The sequence below is a fragment of the Chiloscyllium plagiosum genome, unplaced genomic scaffold, assembly GCF_037043375.1.
Source record: "Chiloscyllium plagiosum isolate Xiang-an unplaced genomic scaffold, Cpla_swu_hap1 HiC_scaffold_38, whole genome shotgun sequence".
NCBI lineage: Eukaryota > Metazoa > Chordata > Chondrichthyes > Orectolobiformes > Hemiscylliidae > Chiloscyllium > Chiloscyllium plagiosum.
The window spans coordinates 45,031,136-45,050,602 of record NW_028270176.1 but is presented as its reverse complement, the minus strand read 5'-3'; the positions used below and the strand labels follow the sequence as shown (position 1 = coordinate 45,050,602).

The 19,467-nt window shown below is 44.9% G+C and overlaps 6 non-coding genes across 6 annotated transcripts; all 6 read right to left on the bottom strand.

Annotated features, from left to right (window-relative positions):
- Nucleotides 1–1,873: 1,873 nt before the first annotated feature.
- Nucleotides 1,874–1,955, bottom strand: trnal-cag (transfer RNA leucine (anticodon CAG)). The gene has a single exon. It is a non-coding gene; the product is annotated as a tRNA-Leu (tRNA).
- A 3,285-nt stretch (nucleotides 1,956–5,240) lies between these two features.
- trnal-cag (transfer RNA leucine (anticodon CAG)) lies at nucleotides 5,241–5,322 on the bottom strand. The gene has a single exon. It is a non-coding gene; the product is annotated as a tRNA-Leu (tRNA).
- A 3,285-nt stretch (nucleotides 5,323–8,607) lies between these two features.
- trnal-cag (transfer RNA leucine (anticodon CAG)) lies at nucleotides 8,608–8,689 on the bottom strand. The gene has a single exon. It is a non-coding gene; the product is annotated as a tRNA-Leu (tRNA).
- Nucleotides 8,690–11,974: 3,285 nt separating this feature from the next.
- On the bottom strand, nucleotides 11,975–12,056 carry trnal-cag (transfer RNA leucine (anticodon CAG)). Its single transcript has one exon. It is a non-coding gene; the product is annotated as a tRNA-Leu (tRNA).
- Nucleotides 12,057–15,341: 3,285 nt separating this feature from the next.
- On the bottom strand, nucleotides 15,342–15,423 carry trnal-cag (transfer RNA leucine (anticodon CAG)). The gene has a single exon. It is a non-coding gene; the product is annotated as a tRNA-Leu (tRNA).
- A 3,285-nt stretch (nucleotides 15,424–18,708) lies between these two features.
- Nucleotides 18,709–18,790, bottom strand: trnal-cag (transfer RNA leucine (anticodon CAG)). The gene has a single exon. It is a non-coding gene; the product is annotated as a tRNA-Leu (tRNA).
- Between the last annotated feature and the right edge of the window lie 677 nt (nucleotides 18,791–19,467).

The window sequence follows — 19,467 nt, the reverse complement described above, 5'->3', positions numbered from 1 at the left end:
TGCGCAAGGAATGCAAATGCGGTACTGCTTTTCGTGGAAGGATCAGAAGGCGGTAACTACACTCTCAAACAGAATGGCATATGATTAGAACCAGGTTGGAGAAAAACTTAACAACGCTTTGCACTGTAATTAAATGGAATTGCATTACATTTCACTACGAGAGTAGATTTGTTCAAGCAAATTCTAAGGCAGGTTTGCAGATGCGAAACCAAGCAAGAAAGCTCAGCTCTTGTCCATGAAAAAGGCTGCAGTTAAAGAACAAAGCAGTTTCTGCCCAGTTTCGAACTGGGGAACCGTTCGCGTGTTAGGCGAAAGTGATAACCACTACACTACAGAAACAAGCCGCAGCCGCCTGTGCGGCGGCTCCGTGGCGTCCAGCACTGGAAGTTGAATCCGTTCTACGTTTCACCTTTCTGTTTCCAATATCTCGTTGTTGTCCAGCGCAATTGACATCTTGAAAACGTAAAAAAAAGACACTTTAAATTGATGACAAAATATAGACAAAGATGTCGTCGATGTTTGTACCGTAGGGCGAGGTGGAATAGGTTGGGACGACTTTCCCTGCAGCGTAACAGCTGCGACATGACCTTATGGAAGGCTGGTAAACTGAGTATTTACGTGTTTTACCCAAGTTGGTGTGAGTTGAAAACTCGACAGCATAGCTTTAAGGTGAGTGGGCTGAAAGTGAGAAAGGACCTGAGGCACATTTCCCACAAAGAAGGTTGTGCGTGTTTGGAATGATCTACCAGAGGAAGTGGAGCAGGCTATTACACTCATAAAATTGCAAAAGTAATCGGGTGAGTTTCTGGATAAGATGCGTTTAGAGGGATTGGGGCCAAATGCTGGGGAACGGGACTTGTTTAATTTTGGCTATGGGGTGAGCATGGACGAGGTCCACCGAAGTATCTTTTTCCACGGTGTACCCCAATAACGTCGTGTTGCTTCCACCGGCTTTAAAGGATTACTTTTTAGCGGAGTTTGCCATCGCAGTCTGTGGCACAATCATTTAGTCTGTTCGACTGCTCACGGGAAAGGTAGTATTGTGAAACACTGCAGACACGAACGACTTCCTTACTTTAGCTCCGACTACTTGGTGAAATTTTCCCAGATCCTCAGCTGAGGATTTTTGCTGCTGGAAGTTACCTCAGAAACCCTGTTAAATCGAAATGTATTGAGCGAATCGCAAAGCAGAAAGCATTTAACACGGAACACAAACAAAACTGGCATACCTCATTCATTTTCAGACACAGAGATGCATGAGTGCTAAATGTGATACAGTCCGAGGGCATGAGTCATAAAGTAATCTCACAACTAACAACAGGGCATTTCCAAACTACTCTTTCAAACATACTGCAGCCTTAGTGCACCACCACTTTCCAGACAATGCTGAAAAGAGAGAAAGAAAGAACATAATAAGAATTGGCCGTAAAAAGTGAATTTCACCAATCACAGTCTCGATTAGATTACCTTTCCCTTCCGATGTTTCCAGGACGGAAATGAAGGAAATGGGAGAAATTCAATAAGGTATGACATCGAAATTCATTGGAACGATTTTCCCATAAGCTAGAAACCCAAATAACATCGAGTAGAGTCACCGTAGGACTTCGTTTCACAACAGCGATGAAATAACAGTCTGCATTCGGTTCCAGTAAAAGCACAACTGGCCTGGGACGGCAGAACTGTTTGCGATTTTCCGCGCGGGAGGCGAACACGATCATGACAGCAGAGACATTTTGAAATATTTGGCGGTATCCCACACCACAGTTAATTCCCTGGGAAGCAAACCCATTTTACTTTTGTTTTCAACATCAATATACAGTGGGCCCAAAACAGCATGTTAACAAGCTGCAGCGTTGGAGTTGATTAACAGAAATGGCAGTGGTGGGATTCGAACCCACGCCCCTTTCGAGACTGGAACCTGGATCCAGCGCCTTAGACCGCTCGGCCACACTACCAGCCGGCCCGGCCGCCTCATTTTCTTGTATTTCCAATTGTGCTCGTGCATGAGCACAGATGCAAAGTCACATCAAAAGAGTTCCATGATTCCTCTCGAACTCGCACAGCTGCTGGGATGTGACCCGCTACAATGAAAATTTCGCAGCAAATATTGATAGCCCATCAATCCAGACAAAAATCAATGGTAAGCTGAGTCACTCTTCTCAGACTCTTTTCAGGTACAAATGTATCTGTGAGTGCGTGAGAATATGGGTTCGCTTATGATTTCGTCAAATAACCATGAGCTGCTTGACATTACTGGAATTTCCATTCTTGCTTTGCTAAATAATTTCACACATTGCTCGAAACAGGACGACTTTCACGTTTACACGGAACACGAAACACACCGGACTACAGGGAAAATGCACAAACCTGAGCAGGCCGTGTTCCACATCATACCGTGCAGCATAGTTTCAGTCACTGTGTCTGTTTTTTTTTTCAGAATAAGAGTCCCAAAGAATGTTCTCCACCCTAAAACCGGAGGTAGCATTACAATCCGAGAACGACAGATCACATTGTGAGGATGTTCTGACCTCGGAGACAGTTCGAGATGCCACTTTCATTGCCTTTTACCTTAACCGTGCAATTTGCTGCAGAGATGTTCACTCCTGGACATGAGCCACATGGATAAAAAACTGAGTTGGAAACCTGTGTGGGAATCGACGAGAAGAGACTCAATAAATTTTGTGAAATTCCATGGTGCTTTTTAGAAATGCAGTTTCTGTTCACCTCAATATAAAAGCCAGTTTCTGAACATAGTAACAGAAGTCACAAGGTAATTACCTCACCGCACACCCCACTCCAGAAGAGGTGCTAACTGCCCTTGAGTGCTTTTTGTTCTCGATGTGAAGAACTCTCACGCCTGAGTCACCTTCACGTCTCTGGCTGCTGAGTGAATCACAAAGAAGGAATTTCACTAGAGCTGCAACTGCCTCACTTCTCCACTCGCCCTCCCCGTTTACATTTTCCTGCTCGTCAGTGATTTAAAGAAAACTAAATGGATGCGATGTCATTCTGTCGCCTCTCTGTCGATTCCTCCGTTTCAGTTCCAACATGACTTAGATCTCGGGGCGGACCTTAATACTAGCGACGCTATGAATGCGCAAGTCGAAAGGTTCCTCTGAGAGTGGAATTTCTTTCATTGCTGTTGCTGATTGAATGAGCCACTAACGTGCGAATTGCTCCAAAACATGATTCAGGACATCTGGTGCCAATTCCCGCACGTCGAATAACGATTGACAGCTTCCAAATGAGGTCTTTCTGAGACGACCTTGGGGTACATTTGACAGACAGACAAGTTCAGGAATTCGTGGTGCGCTGTGACACCAAAGCATCTGCTTCTTTCCTGTCTTTGAACCGAGCCGCCTGCGCAAGGAATGCAAATGCGGTACTGCTTTTCGTGGAAGGATCAGAAGGCGGTAACTACACTCTCAAACAGAATGGCATATGATTAGAACCAGGTTGGAGAAAAACTTAACAACGCTTTGCACTGTAATTAAATGGAATTGCATTACATTTCACTACGAGAGTAGATTTGTTCAAGCAAATTCTAAGGCAGGTTTGCAGATGCGAAACCAAGCAAGAAAGCTCAGCTCTTGTCCATGAAAAAGGCTGCAGTTGAAGAACAAAGCAGTTTCTGCCCAGTTTCGAACTGGGGAACCGTTCGCGTGTTAGGCGAAAGTGATGACCACTACACTACAGAAACAAGCCGCAGCCGCCTGTGCGGCGGCTCCGTGGCGTCCAGCACTGGAAGTTGAATCCGTTCTACGTTTCACCTTTCTGTTTCCAATATCTCGTTGTTGTCCAGCGCAATTGACATCTTGAAAACGTAAAAAAAAGACACTTTAAATTGATGACAAAATATAGACAAAGATGTCGTCGATGTTTGTACCGTAGGGCGAGGTGGAATAGGTTGGGACGACTTTCCCTGCAGCGTAACAGCTGCGACATGACCTTATGGAAGGCTGGTAAACTGAGTATTTACGTGTTTTACCCAAGTTGGTGTGAGTTGAAAACTCGACAGCATAGCTTTAAGGTGAGTGGGCTGAAAGTGAGAAAGGACCTGAGGCACATTTCCCACAAAGAAGGTTGTGCGTGTTTGGAATGATCTACCAGAGGAAGTGGAGCAGGCTATTACACTCATAAAATTGCAAAAGTAATCGGGTGAGTTTCTGGATAAGATGCGTTTAGAGGGATTGGGGCCAAATGCTGGGGAACGGGACTTGTTTAATTTTGGCTATGGGGTGAGCATGGACGAGGTCCACCGAAGTATCTTTTTCCACGGTGTACCCCAATAACGTCGTGTTGCTTCCACCGGCTTTAAAGGATTACTTTTTAGCGGAGTTTGCCATCGCAGTCTGTGGCACAATCATTTAGTCTGTTCGACTGCTCACGGGAAAGGTAGTATTGTGAAACACTGCAGACACGAACGACTTCCTTACTTTAGCTCCGACTGACCGTACTTGGTGAAATTTTCCCAGATCCTCAGCTGAGGATTTTTGCTGCTGGAAGTTACCTCAGAAACCCTGTTAAATCGAAATGTATTGAGCGAATCGCAAAGCAGAAAGCATTTAACACGGAACACAAACAAAACTGGCATACCTCATTCATTTTCAGACACAGAGATGCATGAGTGCTAAATGTGATACAGTCCGAGGGCATGAGTCATAAAGTAATCTCACAACTAACAACAGGGCATTTCCAAACTACTCTTTCAAACATACTGCAGCCTTAGTGCACCACCACTTTCCAGACAATGCTGAAAAGAGAGAAAGAAAGAACATAATAAGAATTGGCCGTAAAAAGTGAATTTCACCAATCACAGTCTCGATTAGATTACCTTTCCCTTCTGATGTTTCCAGGACGGAAATGAAGGAAATGGGAGAAATTCAATAAGGTATGACATCGAAATTCATTGGAACGATTTTCCCATAAGCTAGAAACCCAAATAACATCGAGTAGAGTCACCGTAGGACTTCGTTTCACAACAGCGATGAAATAACAGTCTGCATTCGGTTCCAGTAAAAGCACAACTGGCCTGGGACGGCAGAACTGTTTGCGATTTTCCGCGCGGGAGGCGAACACGATCATGACAGCAGAGACATTTTGAAATATTTGGCGGTATCCCACACCACAGTTAATTCCCTGGGAAGCAAACCCATTTTACTTTTGTTTTCAACATCAATATACAGTGGGCCCAAAACAGCATGTTAACAAGCTGCAGCGTTGGAGTTGATTAACAGAAATGGCAGTGGTGGGATTCGAACCCACGCCCCTTTCGAGACTGGAACCTGGATCCAGCGCCTTAGACCGCTCGGCCACACTACCAGCCGGCCCGGCCGCCTCATTTTCTTGTATTTCCAATTGTGCTCGTGCATGAGCACAGATGCAAAGTCACATCAAAAGAGTTCCATGATTCCTCTCGAACTCGCACAGCTGCTGGGATGTGACCCGCTACAATGAAAATTTCGCAGCAAATATTGATAGCCCATCAATCCAGACAAAAATCAATGGTAAGCTGAGTCACTCTTCTCAGACTCTTTTCAGGTACAAATGTATCTGTGAGTGCGTGAGAATATGGGTTCGCTTATGATTTCGTCAAATAACCATGAGCTGCTTGACATTACTGGAATTTCCATTCTTGCTTTGCTAAATAATTTCACACATTGCTCGAAACAGGACGACTTTCACGTTTACACGGAACACGAAACACACCGGACTACAGGGAAAATGCACAAACCTGAGCAGGCCGTGTTCCACATCATACCGTGCAGCATAGTTTCAGTCACTGTGTCTGTTTTTTTTTTCAGAATAAGAGTCCCAAAGAATGTTCTCCACCCTAAAACCGGAGGTAGCATTACAATCCGAGAACGACAGATCACATTGTGAGGATGTTCTGACCTCGGAGACAGTTCGAGATGCCACTTTCATTGCCTTTTACCTTAACCGTGCAATTTGCTGCAGAGATGTTCACTCCTGGACATGAGCCACATGGATAAAAAACTGAGTTGGAAACCTGTGTGGGAATCGACGAGAAGAGACTCAATAAATTTTGTGAAATTCCATGGTGCTTTTTAGAAATGCAGTTTCTGTTCACCTCAATATAAAAGCCAGTTTCTGAACATAGTAACAGAAGTCACAAGGTAATTACCTCACCGCACACCCCACTCCAGAAGAGGTGCTAACTGCCCTTGAGTGCTTTTTGTTCTCGATGTGAAGAACTCTCACGCCTGAGTCACCTTCACGTCTCTGGCTGCTGAGTGAATCACAAAGAAGGAATTTCACTAGAGCTGCAACTGCCTCACTTCTCCACTCGCCCTCCCCGTTTACATTTTCCTGCTCGTCAGTGATTTAAAGAAAACCAAATGGATGCGATGTCATTCTGTCGCCTCTCTGTCGATTCCTCCGTTTCAGTTCCAACATGACTTAGATCTCGGGGCGGACCTTAATACTAGCGACGCTATGAATGCGCAAGTCGAAAGGTTCCTCTGAGAGTGGAATTTCTTTCATTGCTGTTGCTGATTGAATGAGCCACTAACGTGCGAATTGCTCCAAAACATGATTCAGGACATCTGGTGCCAATTCCCGCACGTCGAATAACGATTGACAGCTTCCAAATGAGGTCTTTCTGAGACGACCTTGGGGTACATTTGACAGACAGACAAGTTCAGGAATTCGTGGTGCGCTGTGACACCAAAGCATCTGCTTCTTTCCTGTCTTTGAACCGAGCCGCCTGCGCAAGGAATGCAAATGCGGTACTGCTTTTCGTGGAAGGATCAGAAGGCGGTAACTACACTCTCAAACAGAATGGCATATGATTAGAACCAGGTTGGAGAAAAACTTAACAACGCTTTGCACTGTAATTAAATGGAATTGCATTACATTTCACTACGAGAGTAGATTTGTTCAAGCAAATTCTAAGGCAGGTTTGCAGATGCGAAACCAAGCAAGAAAGCTCAGCTCTTGTCCATGAAAAAGGCTGCAGTTGAAGAACAAAGCAGTTTCTGCCCAGTTTCGAACTGGGGAACCGTTCGCGTGTTAGGCGAAAGTGATGACCACTACACTACAGAAACAAGCCGCAGCCGCCTGTGCGGCGGCTCCGTGGCGTCCAGCACTGGAAGTTGAATCCGTTCTACGTTTCACCTTTCTGTTTCCAATATCTCGTTGTTGTCCAGCGCAATTGACATCTTGAAAACGTAAAAAAAAGACACTTTAAATTGATGACAAAATATAGACAAAGATGTCGTCGATGTTTGTACCGTAGGGCGAGGTGGAATAGGTTGGGACGACTTTCCCTGCAGCGTAACAGCTGCGACATGACCTTATGGAAGGCTGGTAAACTGAGTATTTACGTGTTTTACCCAAGTTGGTGTGAGTTGAAAACTCGACAGCATAGCTTTAAGGTGAGTGGGCTGAAAGTGAGAAAGGACCTGAGGCACATTTCCCACAAAGAAGGTTGTGCGTGTTTGGAATGATCTACCAGAGGAAGTGGAGCAGGCTATTACACTCATAAAATTGCAAAAGTAATCGGGTGAGTTTCTGGATAAGATGCGTTTAGAGGGATTGGGGCCAAATGCTGGGGAACGGGACTTGTTTAATTTTGGCTATGGGGTGAGCATGGACGAGGTCCACCGAAGTATCTTTTTCCACGGTGTACCCCAATAACGTCGTGTTGCTTCCACCGGCTTTAAAGGATTACTTTTTAGCGGAGTTTGCCATCGCAGTCTGTGGCACAATCATTTAGTCTGTTCGACTGCTCACGGGAAAGGTAGTATTGTGAAACACTGCAGACACGAACGACTTCCTTACTTTAGCTCCGACTGACCGTACTTGGTGAAATTTTCCCAGATCCTCAGCTGAGGATTTTTGCTGCTGGAAGTTACCTCAGAAACCCTGTTAAATCGAAATGTATTGAGCGAATCGCAAAGCAGAAAGCATTTAACACGGAACACAAACAAAACTGGCATACCTCATTCATTTTCAGACACAGAGATGCATGAGTGCTAAATGTGATACAGTCCGAGGGCATGAGTCATAAAGTAATCTCACAACTAACAACAGGGCATTTCCAAACTACTCTTTCAAACATACTGCAGCCTTAGTGCACCACCACTTTCCAGACAATGCTGAAAAGAGAGAAAGAAAGAACATAATAAGAATTGGCCGTAAAAAGTGAATTTCACCAATCACAGTCTCGATTAGATTACCTTTCCCTTCTGATGTTTCCAGGACGGAAATGAAGGAAATGGGAGAAATTCAATAAGGTATGACATCGAAATTCATTGGAACGATTTTCCCATAAGCTAGAAACCCAAATAACATCGAGTAGAGTCACCGTAGGACTTCGTTTCACAACAGCGATGAAATAACAGTCTGCATTCGGTTCCAGTAAAAGCACAACTGGCCTGGGACGGCAGAACTGTTTGCGATTTTCCGCGCGGGAGGCGAACACGATCATGACAGCAGAGACATTTTGAAATATTTGGCGGTATCCCACACCACAGTTAATTCCCTGGGAAGCAAACCCATTTTACTTTTGTTTTCAACATCAATATACAGTGGGCCCAAAACAGCATGTTAACAAGCTGCAGCGTTGGAGTTGATTAACAGAAATGGCAGTGGTGGGATTCGAACCCACGCCCCTTTCGAGACTGGAACCTGGATCCAGCGCCTTAGACCGCTCGGCCACACTACCAGCCGGCCCGGCCGCCTCATTTTCTTGTATTTCCAATTGTGCTCGTGCATGAGCACAGATGCAAAGTCACATCAAAAGAGTTCCATGATTCCTCTCGAACTCGCACAGCTGCTGGGATGTGACCCGCTACAATGAAAATTTCGCAGCAAATATTGATAGCCCATCAATCCAGACAAAAATCAATGGTAAGCTGAGTCACTCTTCTCAGACTCTTTTCAGGTACAAATGTATCTGTGAGTGCGTGAGAATATGGGTTCGCTTATGATTTCGTCAAATAACCATGAGCTGCTTGACATTACTGGAATTTCCATTCTTGCTTTGCTAAATAATTTCACACATTGCTCGAAACAGGACGACTTTCACGTTTACACGGAACACGAAACACACCGGACTACAGGGAAAATGCACAAACCTGAGCAGGCCGTGTTCCACATCATACCGTGCAGCATAGTTTCAGTCACTGTGTCTGTTTTTTTTTTCAGAATAAGAGTCCCAAAGAATGTTCTCCACCCTAAAACCGGAGGTAGCATTACAATCCGAGAACGACAGATCACATTGTGAGGATGTTCTGACCTCGGAGACAGTTCGAGATGCCACTTTCATTGCCTTTTACCTTAACCGTGCAATTTGCTGCAGAGATGTTCACTCCTGGACATGAGCCACATGGATAAAAAACTGAGTTGGAAACCTGTGTGGGAATCGACGAGAAGAGACTCAATAAATTTTGTGAAATTCCATGGTGCTTTTTAGAAATGCAGTTTCTGTTCACCTCAATATAAAAGCCAGTTTCTGAACATAGTAACAGAAGTCACAAGGTAATTACCTCACCGCACACCCCACTCCAGAAGAGGTGCTAACTGCCCTTGAGTGCTTTTTGTTCTCGATGTGAAGAACTCTCACGCCTGAGTCACCTTCACGTCTCTGGCTGCTGAGTGAATCACAAAGAAGGAATTTCACTAGAGCTGCAACTGCCTCACTTCTCCACTCGCCCTCCCCGTTTACATTTTCCTGCTCGTCAGTGATTTAAAGAAAACCAAATGGATGCGATGTCATTCTGTCGCCTCTCTGTCGATTCCTCCGTTTCAGTTCCAACATGACTTAGATCTCGGGGCGGACCTTAATACTAGCGACGCTATGAATGCGCAAGTCGAAAGGTTCCTCTGAGAGTGGAATTTCTTTCATTGCTGTTGCTGATTGAATGAGCCACTAACGTGCGAATTGCTCCAAAACATGATTCAGGACATCTGGTGCCAATTCCCGCACGTCGAATAACGATTGACAGCTTCCAAATGAGGTCTTTCTGAGACGACCTTGGGGTACATTTGACAGACAGACAAGTTCAGGAATTCGTGGTGCGCTGTGACACCAAAGCATCTGCTTCTTTCCTGTCTTTGAACCGAGCCGCCTGCGCAAGGAATGCAAATGCGGTACTGCTTTTCGTGGAAGGATCAGAAGGCGGTAACTACACTCTCAAACAGAATGGCATATGATTAGAACCAGGTTGGAGAAAAACTTAACAACGCTTTGCACTGTAATTAAATGGAATTGCATTACATTTCACTACGAGAGTAGATTTGTTCAAGCAAATTCTAAGGCAGGTTTGCAGATGCGAAACCAAGCAAGAAAGCTCAGCTCTTGTCCATGAAAAAGGCTGCAGTTGAAGAACAAAGCAGTTTCTGCCCAGTTTCGAACTGGGGAACCGTTCGCGTGTTAGGCGAAAGTGATAACCACTACACTACAGAAACAAGCCGCAGCCGCCTGTGCGGCGGCTCCGTGGCGTCCAGCACTGGAAGTTGAATCCGTTCTACGTTTCACCTTTCTGTTTCCAATATCTCGTTGTTGTCCAGCGCAATTGACATCTTGAAAACGTAAAAAAAAGACACTTTAAATTGATGACAAAATATAGACAAAGATGTCGTCGATGTTTGTACCGTAGGGCGAGGTGGAATAGGTTGGGACGACTTTCCCTGCAGCGTAACAGCTGCGACATGACCTTATGGAAGGCTGGTAAACTGAGTATTTACGTGTTTTACCCAAGTTGGTGTGAGTTGAAAACTCGACAGCATAGCTTTAAGGTGAGTGGGCTGAAAGTGAGAAAGGACCTGAGGCACATTTCCCACAAAGAAGGTTGTGCGTGTTTGGAATGATCTACCAGAGGAAGTGGAGCAGGCTATTACACTCATAAAATTGCAAAAGTAATCGGGTGAGTTTCTGGATAAGATGCGTTTAGAGGGATTGGGGCCAAATGCTGGGGAACGGGACTTGTTTAATTTTGGCTATGGGGTGAGCATGGACGAGGTCCACCGAAGTATCTTTTTCCACGGTGTACCCCAATAACGTCGTGTTGCTTCCACCGGCTTTAAAGGATTACTTTTTAGCGGAGTTTGCCATCGCAGTCTGTGGCACAATCATTTAGTCTGTTCGACTGCTCACGGGAAAGGTAGTATTGTGAAACACTGCAGACACGAACGACTTCCTTACTTTAGCTCCGACTGACCGTACTTGGTGAAATTTTCCCAGATCCTCAGCTGAGGATTTTTGCTGCTGGAAGTTACCTCAGAAACCCTGTTAAATCGAAATGTATTGAGCGAATCGCAAAGCAGAAAGCATTTAACACGGAACACAAACAAAACTGGCATACCTCATTCATTTTCAGACACAGAGATGCATGAGTGCTAAATGTGATACAGTCCGAGGGCATGAGTCATAAAGTAATCTCACAACTAACAACAGGGCATTTCCAAACTACTCTTTCAAACATACTGCAGCCTTAGTGCACCACCACTTTCCAGACAATGCTGAAAAGAGAGAAAGAAAGAACATAATAAGAATTGGCCGTAAAAAGTGAATTTCACCAATCACAGTCTCGATTAGATTACCTTTCCCTTCCGATGTTTCCAGGACGGAAATGAAGGAAATGGGAGAAATTCAATAAGGTATGACATCGAAATTCATTGGAACGATTTTCCCATAAGCTAGAAACCCAAATAACATCGAGTAGAGTCACCGTAGGACTTCGTTTCACAACAGCGATGAAATAACAGTCTGCATTCGGTTCCAGTAAAAGCACAACTGGCCTGGGACGGCAGAACTGTTTGCGATTTTCCGCGCGGGAGGCGAACACGATCATGACAGCAGAGACATTTTGAAATATTTGGCGGTATCCCACACCACAGTTAATTCCCTGGGAAGCAAACCCATTTTACTTTTGTTTTCAACATCAATATACAGTGGGCCCAAAACAGCATGTTAACAAGCTGCAGCGTTGGAGTTGATTAACAGAAATGGCAGTGGTGGGATTCGAACCCACGCCCCTTTCGAGACTGGAACCTGGATCCAGCGCCTTAGACCGCTCGGCCACACTACCAGCCGGCCCGGCCGCCTCATTTTCTTGTATTTCCAATTGTGCTCGTGCATGAGCACAGATGCAAAGTCACATCAAAAGAGTTCCATGATTCCTCTCGAACTCGCACAGCTGCTGGGATGTGACCCGCTACAATGAAAATTTCGCAGCAAATATTGATAGCCCATCAATCCAGACAAAAATCAATGGTAAGCTGAGTCACTCTTCTCAGACTCTTTTCAGGTACAAATGTATCTGTGAGTGCGTGAGAATATGGGTTCGCTTATGATTTCGTCAAATAACCATGAGCTGCTTGACATTACTGGAATTTCCATTCTTGCTTTGCTAAATAATTTCACACATTGCTCGAAACAGGACGACTTTCACGTTTACACGGAACACGAAACACACCGGACTACAGGGAAAATGCACAAACCTGAGCAGGCCGTGTTCCACATCATACCGTGCAGCATAGTTTCAGTCACTGTGTCTGTTTTTTTTTTCAGAATAAGAGTCCCAAAGAATGTTCTCCACCCTAAAACCGGAGGTAGCATTACAATCCGAGAACGACAGATCACATTGTGAGGATGTTCTGACCTCGGAGACAGTTCGAGATGCCACTTTCATTGCCTTTTACCTTAACCGTGCAATTTGCTGCAGAGATGTTCACTCCTGGACATGAGCCACATGGATAAAAAACTGAGTTGGAAAACTGTGTGGGAATCGACGAGAAGAGACTCAATAAATTTTGTGAAATTCCATGGTGCTTTTTAGAAATGCAGTTTCTGTTCACCTCAATATAAAAGCCAGTTTCTGAACATAGTAACAGAAGTCACAAGGTAATTACCTCACCGCACACCCCACTCCAGAAGAGGTGCTAACTGCCCTTGAGTGCTTTTTGTTCTCGATGTGAAGAACTCTCACGCCTGAGTCACCTTCACGTCTCTGGCTGCTGAGTGAATCACAAAGAAGGAATTTCACTAGAGCTGCAACTGCCTCACTTCTCCACTCGCCCTCCCCGTTTACATTTTCCTGCTCGTCAGTGATTTAAAGAAAACCAAATGGATGCGATGTCATTCTGTCGCCTCTCTGTCGATTCCTCCGTTTCAGTTCCAACATGACTTAGATCTCGGGGCGGACCTTAATACTAGCGACGCTATGAATGCGCAAGTCGAAAGGTTCCTCTGAGAGTGGAATTTCTTTCATTGCTGTTGCTGATTGAATGAGCCACTAACGTGCGAATTGCTCCAAAACATGATTCAGGACATCTGGTGCCAATTCCCGCACGTCGAATAACGATTGACAGCTTCCAAATGAGGTCTTTCTGAGACGACCTTGGGGTACATTTGACAGACAGACAAGTTCAGGAATTCGTGGTGCGCTGTGACACCAAAGCATCTGCTTCTTTCCTGTCTTTGAACCGAGCCGCCTGCGCAAGGAATGCAAATGCGGTACTGCTTTTCGTGGAAGGATCAGAAGGCGGTAACTACACTCTCAAACAGAATGGCATATGATTAGAACCAGGTTGGAGAAAAACTTAACAACGCTTTGCACTGTAATTAAATGGAATTGCATTACATTTCACTACGAGAGTAGATTTGTTCAAGCAAATTCTAAGGCAGGTTTGCAGATGCGAAACCAAGCAAGAAAGCTCAGCTCTTGTCCATGAAAAAGGCTGCAGTTGAAGAACAAAGCAGTTTCTGCCCAGTTTCGAACTGGGGAACCGTTCGCGTGTTAGGCGAAAGTGATAACCACTACACTACAGAAACAAGCCGCAGCCGCCTGTGCGGCGGCTCCGTGGCGTCCAGCACTGGAAGTTGAATCCGTTCTACGTTTCACCTTTCTGTTTCCAATATCTCGTTGTTGTCCAGCGCAATTGACATCTTGAAAACGTAAAAAAAAGACACTTTAAATTGATGACAAAATATAGACAAAGATGTCGTCGATGTTTGTACCGTAGGGCGAGGTGGAATAGGTTGGGACGACTTTCCCTGCAGCGTAACAGCTGCGACATGACCTTATGGAAGGCTGGTAAACTGAGTATTTACGTGTTTTACCCAAGTTGGTGTGAGTTGAAAACTCGACAGCATAGCTTTAAGGTGAGTGGGCTGAAAGTGAGAAAGGACCTGAGGCACATTTCCCACAAAGAAGGTTGTGCGTGTTTGGAATGATCTACCAGAGGAAGTGGAGCAGGCTATTACACTCATAAAATTGCAAAAGTAATCGGGTGAGTTTCTGGATAAGATGCGTTTAGAGGGATTGGGGCCAAATGCTGGGGAACGGGACTTGTTTAATTTTGGCTATGGGGTGAGCATGGACGAGGTCCACCGAAGTATCTTTTTCCACGGTGTACCCCAATAACGTCGTGTTGCTTCCACCGGCTTTAAAGGATTACTTTTTAGCGGAGTTTGCCATCGCAGTCTGTGGCACAATCATTTAGTCTGTTCGACTGCTCACGGGAAAGGTAGTATTGTGAAACACTGCAGACACGAACGACTTCCTTACTTTAGCTCCGACTGACCGTACTTGGTGAAATTTTCCCAGATCCTCAGCTGAGGATTTTTGCTGCTGGAAGTTACCTCAGAAACCCTGTTAAATCGAAATGTATTGAGCGAATCGCAAAGCAGAAAGCATTTAACACGGAACACAAACAAAACTGGCATACCTCATTCATTTTCAGACACAGAGATGCATGAGTGCTAAATGTGATACAGTCCGAGGGCATGAGTCATAAAGTAATCTCACAACTAACAACAGGGCATTTCCAAACTACTCTTTCAAACATACTGCAGCCTTAGTGCACCACCACTTTCCAGACAATGCTGAAAAGAGAGAAAGAAAGAACATAATAAGAATTGGCCGTAAAAAGTGAATTTCACCAATCACAGTCTCGATTAGATTACCTTTCCCTTCCGATGTTTCCAGGACGGAAATGAAGGAAATGGGAGAAATTCAATAAGGTATGACATCGAAATTCATTGGAACGATTTTCCCATAAGCTAGAAACCCAAATAACATCGAGTAGAGTCACCGTAGGACTTCGTTTCACAACAGCGATGAAATAACAGTCTGCATTCGGTTCCAGTAAAAGCACAACTGGCCTGGGACGGCAGAACTGTTTGCGATTTTCCGCGCGGGAGGCGAACACGATCATGACAGCAGAGACATTTTGAAATATTTGGCGGTATCCCACACCACAGTTAATTCCCTGGGAAGCAAACCCATTTTACTTTTGTTTTCAACATCAATATACAGTGGGCCCAAAACAGCATGTTAACAAGCTGCAGCGTTGGAGTTGATTAACAGAAATGGCAGTGGTGGGATTCGAACCCACGCCCCTTTCGAGACTGGAACCTGGATCCAGCGCCTTAGACCGCTCGGCCACACTACCAGCCGGCCCGGCCGCCTCATTTTCTTGTATTTCCAATTGTGCTCGTGCATGAGCACAGATGCAAAGTCACATCAAAAGAGTTCCATGATTCCTCTCGAACTCGCACAGCTGCTGGGATGTGACCCGCTACAATGAAAATTTCGCAGCAAATATTGATAGCCCATCAATCCAGACAAAAATCAATGGTAAGCTGAGTCACTCTTCTCAGACTCTTTTCAGGTACAAATGTATCTGTGAGTGCGTGAGAATATGGGTTCGCTTATGATTTCGTCAAATAACCATGAGCTGCTTGACATTACTGGAATTTCCATTCTTGCTTTGCTAAATAATTTCACACATTGCTCGAAACAGGACGACTTTCACGTTTACACGGAACACGAAACACACCGGACTACAGGGAAAATGCACAAACCTGAGCAGGCCGTGTTCCACATCATACCGTGCAGCATAGTTTCAGTCACTGTGTCTGTTTTTTTTTTCAGAATAAGAGTCCCAAAGAATGTTCTCCACCCTAAAACCGGAGGTAGCATTACAATCCGAGAACGACAGATCACATTGTGAGGATGTTCTGACCTCGGAGACAGTTCGAGATGCCACTTTCATTGCCTTTTACCTTAACCGTGCAATTTGCTGCAGAGATGTTCACTCCTGGACATGAGCCACATGGATAAAAAACTGAGTTGGAAACCTGTGTGGGAATCGACGAGAAGAGACTCAATAAATTTTGTGAAATTCCATGGTGCTTTTTAGAAATGCAGTTTCTGTTCACCTCAATATAAAAGCCAGTTTCTGAACATAGTAACAGAAGTCACAAGGTAATTACCTCACCGCACACCCCACTCCAGAAGAGGTGCTAACTGCCCTTGAGTGCTTTTTGTTCTCGATGTGAAGAACTCTCACGCCTGAGTCACCTTCACGTCTCTGGCTGCTGAGTGAATCACAAAGAAGGAATTTCACTAGAGCTGCAACTGCCTCACTTCTCCACTCGCCCTCCCCGTTTACATTTTCCTGCTCGTCAGTGATTTAAAGAAAACTAAATGGATGCGATGTCATTCTGTCGCCTCTCTGTCGATTCCTCCGTTTCAGTTCCAACATGACTTAGATCTCGGGGCGGACCTTAATACTAGCGACGCTATGAATGCGCAAGTCGAAAGGTTCCTCTGAGAGTGGAATTTCTTTCATTGCTGTTGCTGATTGAATGAGCCACTAACGTGCGAATTGCTCCAAAACATGATTCAGGACATCTGGTGCCAATTCCCGCACGTCGAATAACGATTGACAGCTTCCAAATGAGGTCTTTCTGAGACGACCTTGGGGTACATTTGACAGACAGACAAGTTCAGGAATTCGTGGTGCGCTGTGACACCAAAGCATCTGCTTCTTTCCTGTCTTTGAACCGAGCCGCCTGCGCAAGGAATGCAAATGCGGTACTGCTTTTCGTGGAAGGATCAGAAGGCGGTAACTACACTCTCAAACAGAATGGCATATGATTAGAACCAGGTTGGAGAAAAACTTAACAACGCTTTGCACTGTAATTAAATGGAATTGCATTACATTTCACTACGAGAGTAGATTTGTTCAAGCAAATTCTAAGGCAGGTTTGCAGATGCGAAACCAAGCAAGAAAGCTCAGCTCTTGTCCATGAAAAAGGCTGCAGTTGAAGAACAAAGCAGTTTCTGCCCAGTTTCGAACTGGGGAACCGTTCGCGTGTTAGGCGAAAGTGATGACCACTACACTACAGAAACAAGCCGCAGCCGCCTGTGCGGCGGCTCCGTGGCGTCCAGCACTGGAAGTTGAATCCGTTCTACGTTTCACCTTTCTGTTTCCAATATCTCGTTGTTGTCCAGCGCAATTGACATCTTGAAAACGTAAAAAAAAGACACTTTAAATTGATGACAAAATATAGACAAAGATGTCGTCGATGTTTGTACCGTAGGGCGAGGTGGAATAGGTTGGGACGACTTTCCCTGCAGCGTAACAGCTGCGACATGACCTTATGGAAGGCTGGTAAACTGAGTATTTACGTGTTTTACCCAAGTTGGTGTGAGTTGAAAACTCGACAGCATAGCTTTAAGGTGAGTGGGCTGAAAGTGAGAAAGGACCTGAGGCACATTTCCCACAAAGAAGGTTGTGCGTGTTTGGAATGATCTACCAGAGGAAGTGGAGCAGGCTATTACACTCATAAAATTGCAAAAGTAATCGGGTGAGTTTCTGGATAAGATGCGTTTAGAGGGATTGGGGCCAAATGCTGGGGAACGGGACTTGTTTAATTTTGGCTATGGGGTGAGCATGGACGAGGTCCACCGAAGTATCTTTTTCCACGGTGTACCCCAATAACGTCGTGTTGCTTCCACCGGCTTTAAAGGATTACTTTTTAGCGGAGTTTGCCATCGCAGTCTGTGGCACAATCATTTAGTCTGTTCGACTGCTCACGGGAAAGGTAGTATTGTGAAACACTGCAGACACGAACGACTTCCTTACTTTAGCTCCGACTGACCGTACTTGGTGAAATTTTCCCAGATCCTCAGCTGAGGATTTTTGCTGCTGGAAGTTACCTCAGAAACCCTGTTAAATCGAAATGTATTGAGCGAATCGCAAAGCAGAAAGCATTTAACACGGAACACAAACAAAACTGGCATACCTCATTCATTTTCAGACACAGAGATGCATGAGTGCTAAATGTGATACAGTCCGAGGGCATGAGTCATAAAGTAATCTCACAACTAACAACAGGGCATTTCCAAACTACTCTTTCAAACATACTGCAGCCTTAGTGCACCACCACTTTCCAGACAATGCTGAAAAGAGAGAAAGAAAGAACATAATAAGAATTGGCCGTAAAAAGTGAATTTCACCAATCACAGTCTCGATTAGATTACCTTTCCCTTCTGATGTTTCCAGGACGGAAATGAAGGAAATGGGAGAAATTCAATAAGGTATGACATCGAAATTCATTGGAACGATTTTCCCATAAGCTAGAAACCCAAATAACATCGAGTAGAGTCACCGTAGGACTTCGTTTCACAACAGCGATGAAATAACAGTCTGCATTCGGTTCCAGTAAAAGCACAACTGGCCTGGGACGGCAGAACTGTTTGCGATTTTCCGCGCGGGAGGCGAACACGATCATGACAGCAGAGACATTTTGAAATATTTGGCGGTATCCCACACCACAGTTAATTCCCTGGGAAGCAAACCCATTTTACTTTTGTTTTCAACATCAATATACAGTGGGCCCAAAACAGCATGTTAACAAGCTGCAGCGTTGGAGTTGATTAACAGAAATGGCAGTGGTGGGATTCGAACCCACGCCCCTTTCGAGACTGGAACCTGGATCCAGCGCCTTAGACCGCTCGGCCACACTACCAGCCGGCCCGGCCGCCTCATTTTCTTGTATTTCCAATTGTGCTCGTGCATGAGCACAGATGCAAAGTCACATCAAAAGAGTTCCATGATTCCTCTCGAACTCGCACAGCTGCTGGGATGTGACCCGCTACAATGAAAATTTCGCAGCAAATATTGATAGCCCATCAATCCAGACAAAAATCAATGGTAAGCTGAGTCACTCTTCTCAGACTCTTTTCAGGTACAAATGTATCTGTGAGTGCGTGAGAATATGGGTTCGCTTATGATTTCGTCAAATAACCATGAGCTGCTTGACATTACTGGAATTTCCATTCTTGCTTTGCTAAATAATTTCACACATTGCTCGAAACAGGACGACTTTCACGTTTACACGGAACACGAAACACACCGGACTACAGGGAAAATGCACAAACCTGAGCAGGCCGTGTTCCACATCATACCGTGCAGCATAGTTTCAGTCACTGTGTCTGTTTTTTTTTTCAGAATAAGAGTCCCAAAGAATGTTCTCCACCCTAAAACCGGAGGTAGCATTACAATCCGAGAACGACAGATCACATTGTGAGGATGTTCTGACCTCGGAGACAGTTCGAGATGCCACTTTCATTGCCTTTTACCTTAACCGTGCAATTTGCTGCAGAGATGTTCACTCCTGGACATGAGCCACATGGATAAAAAACT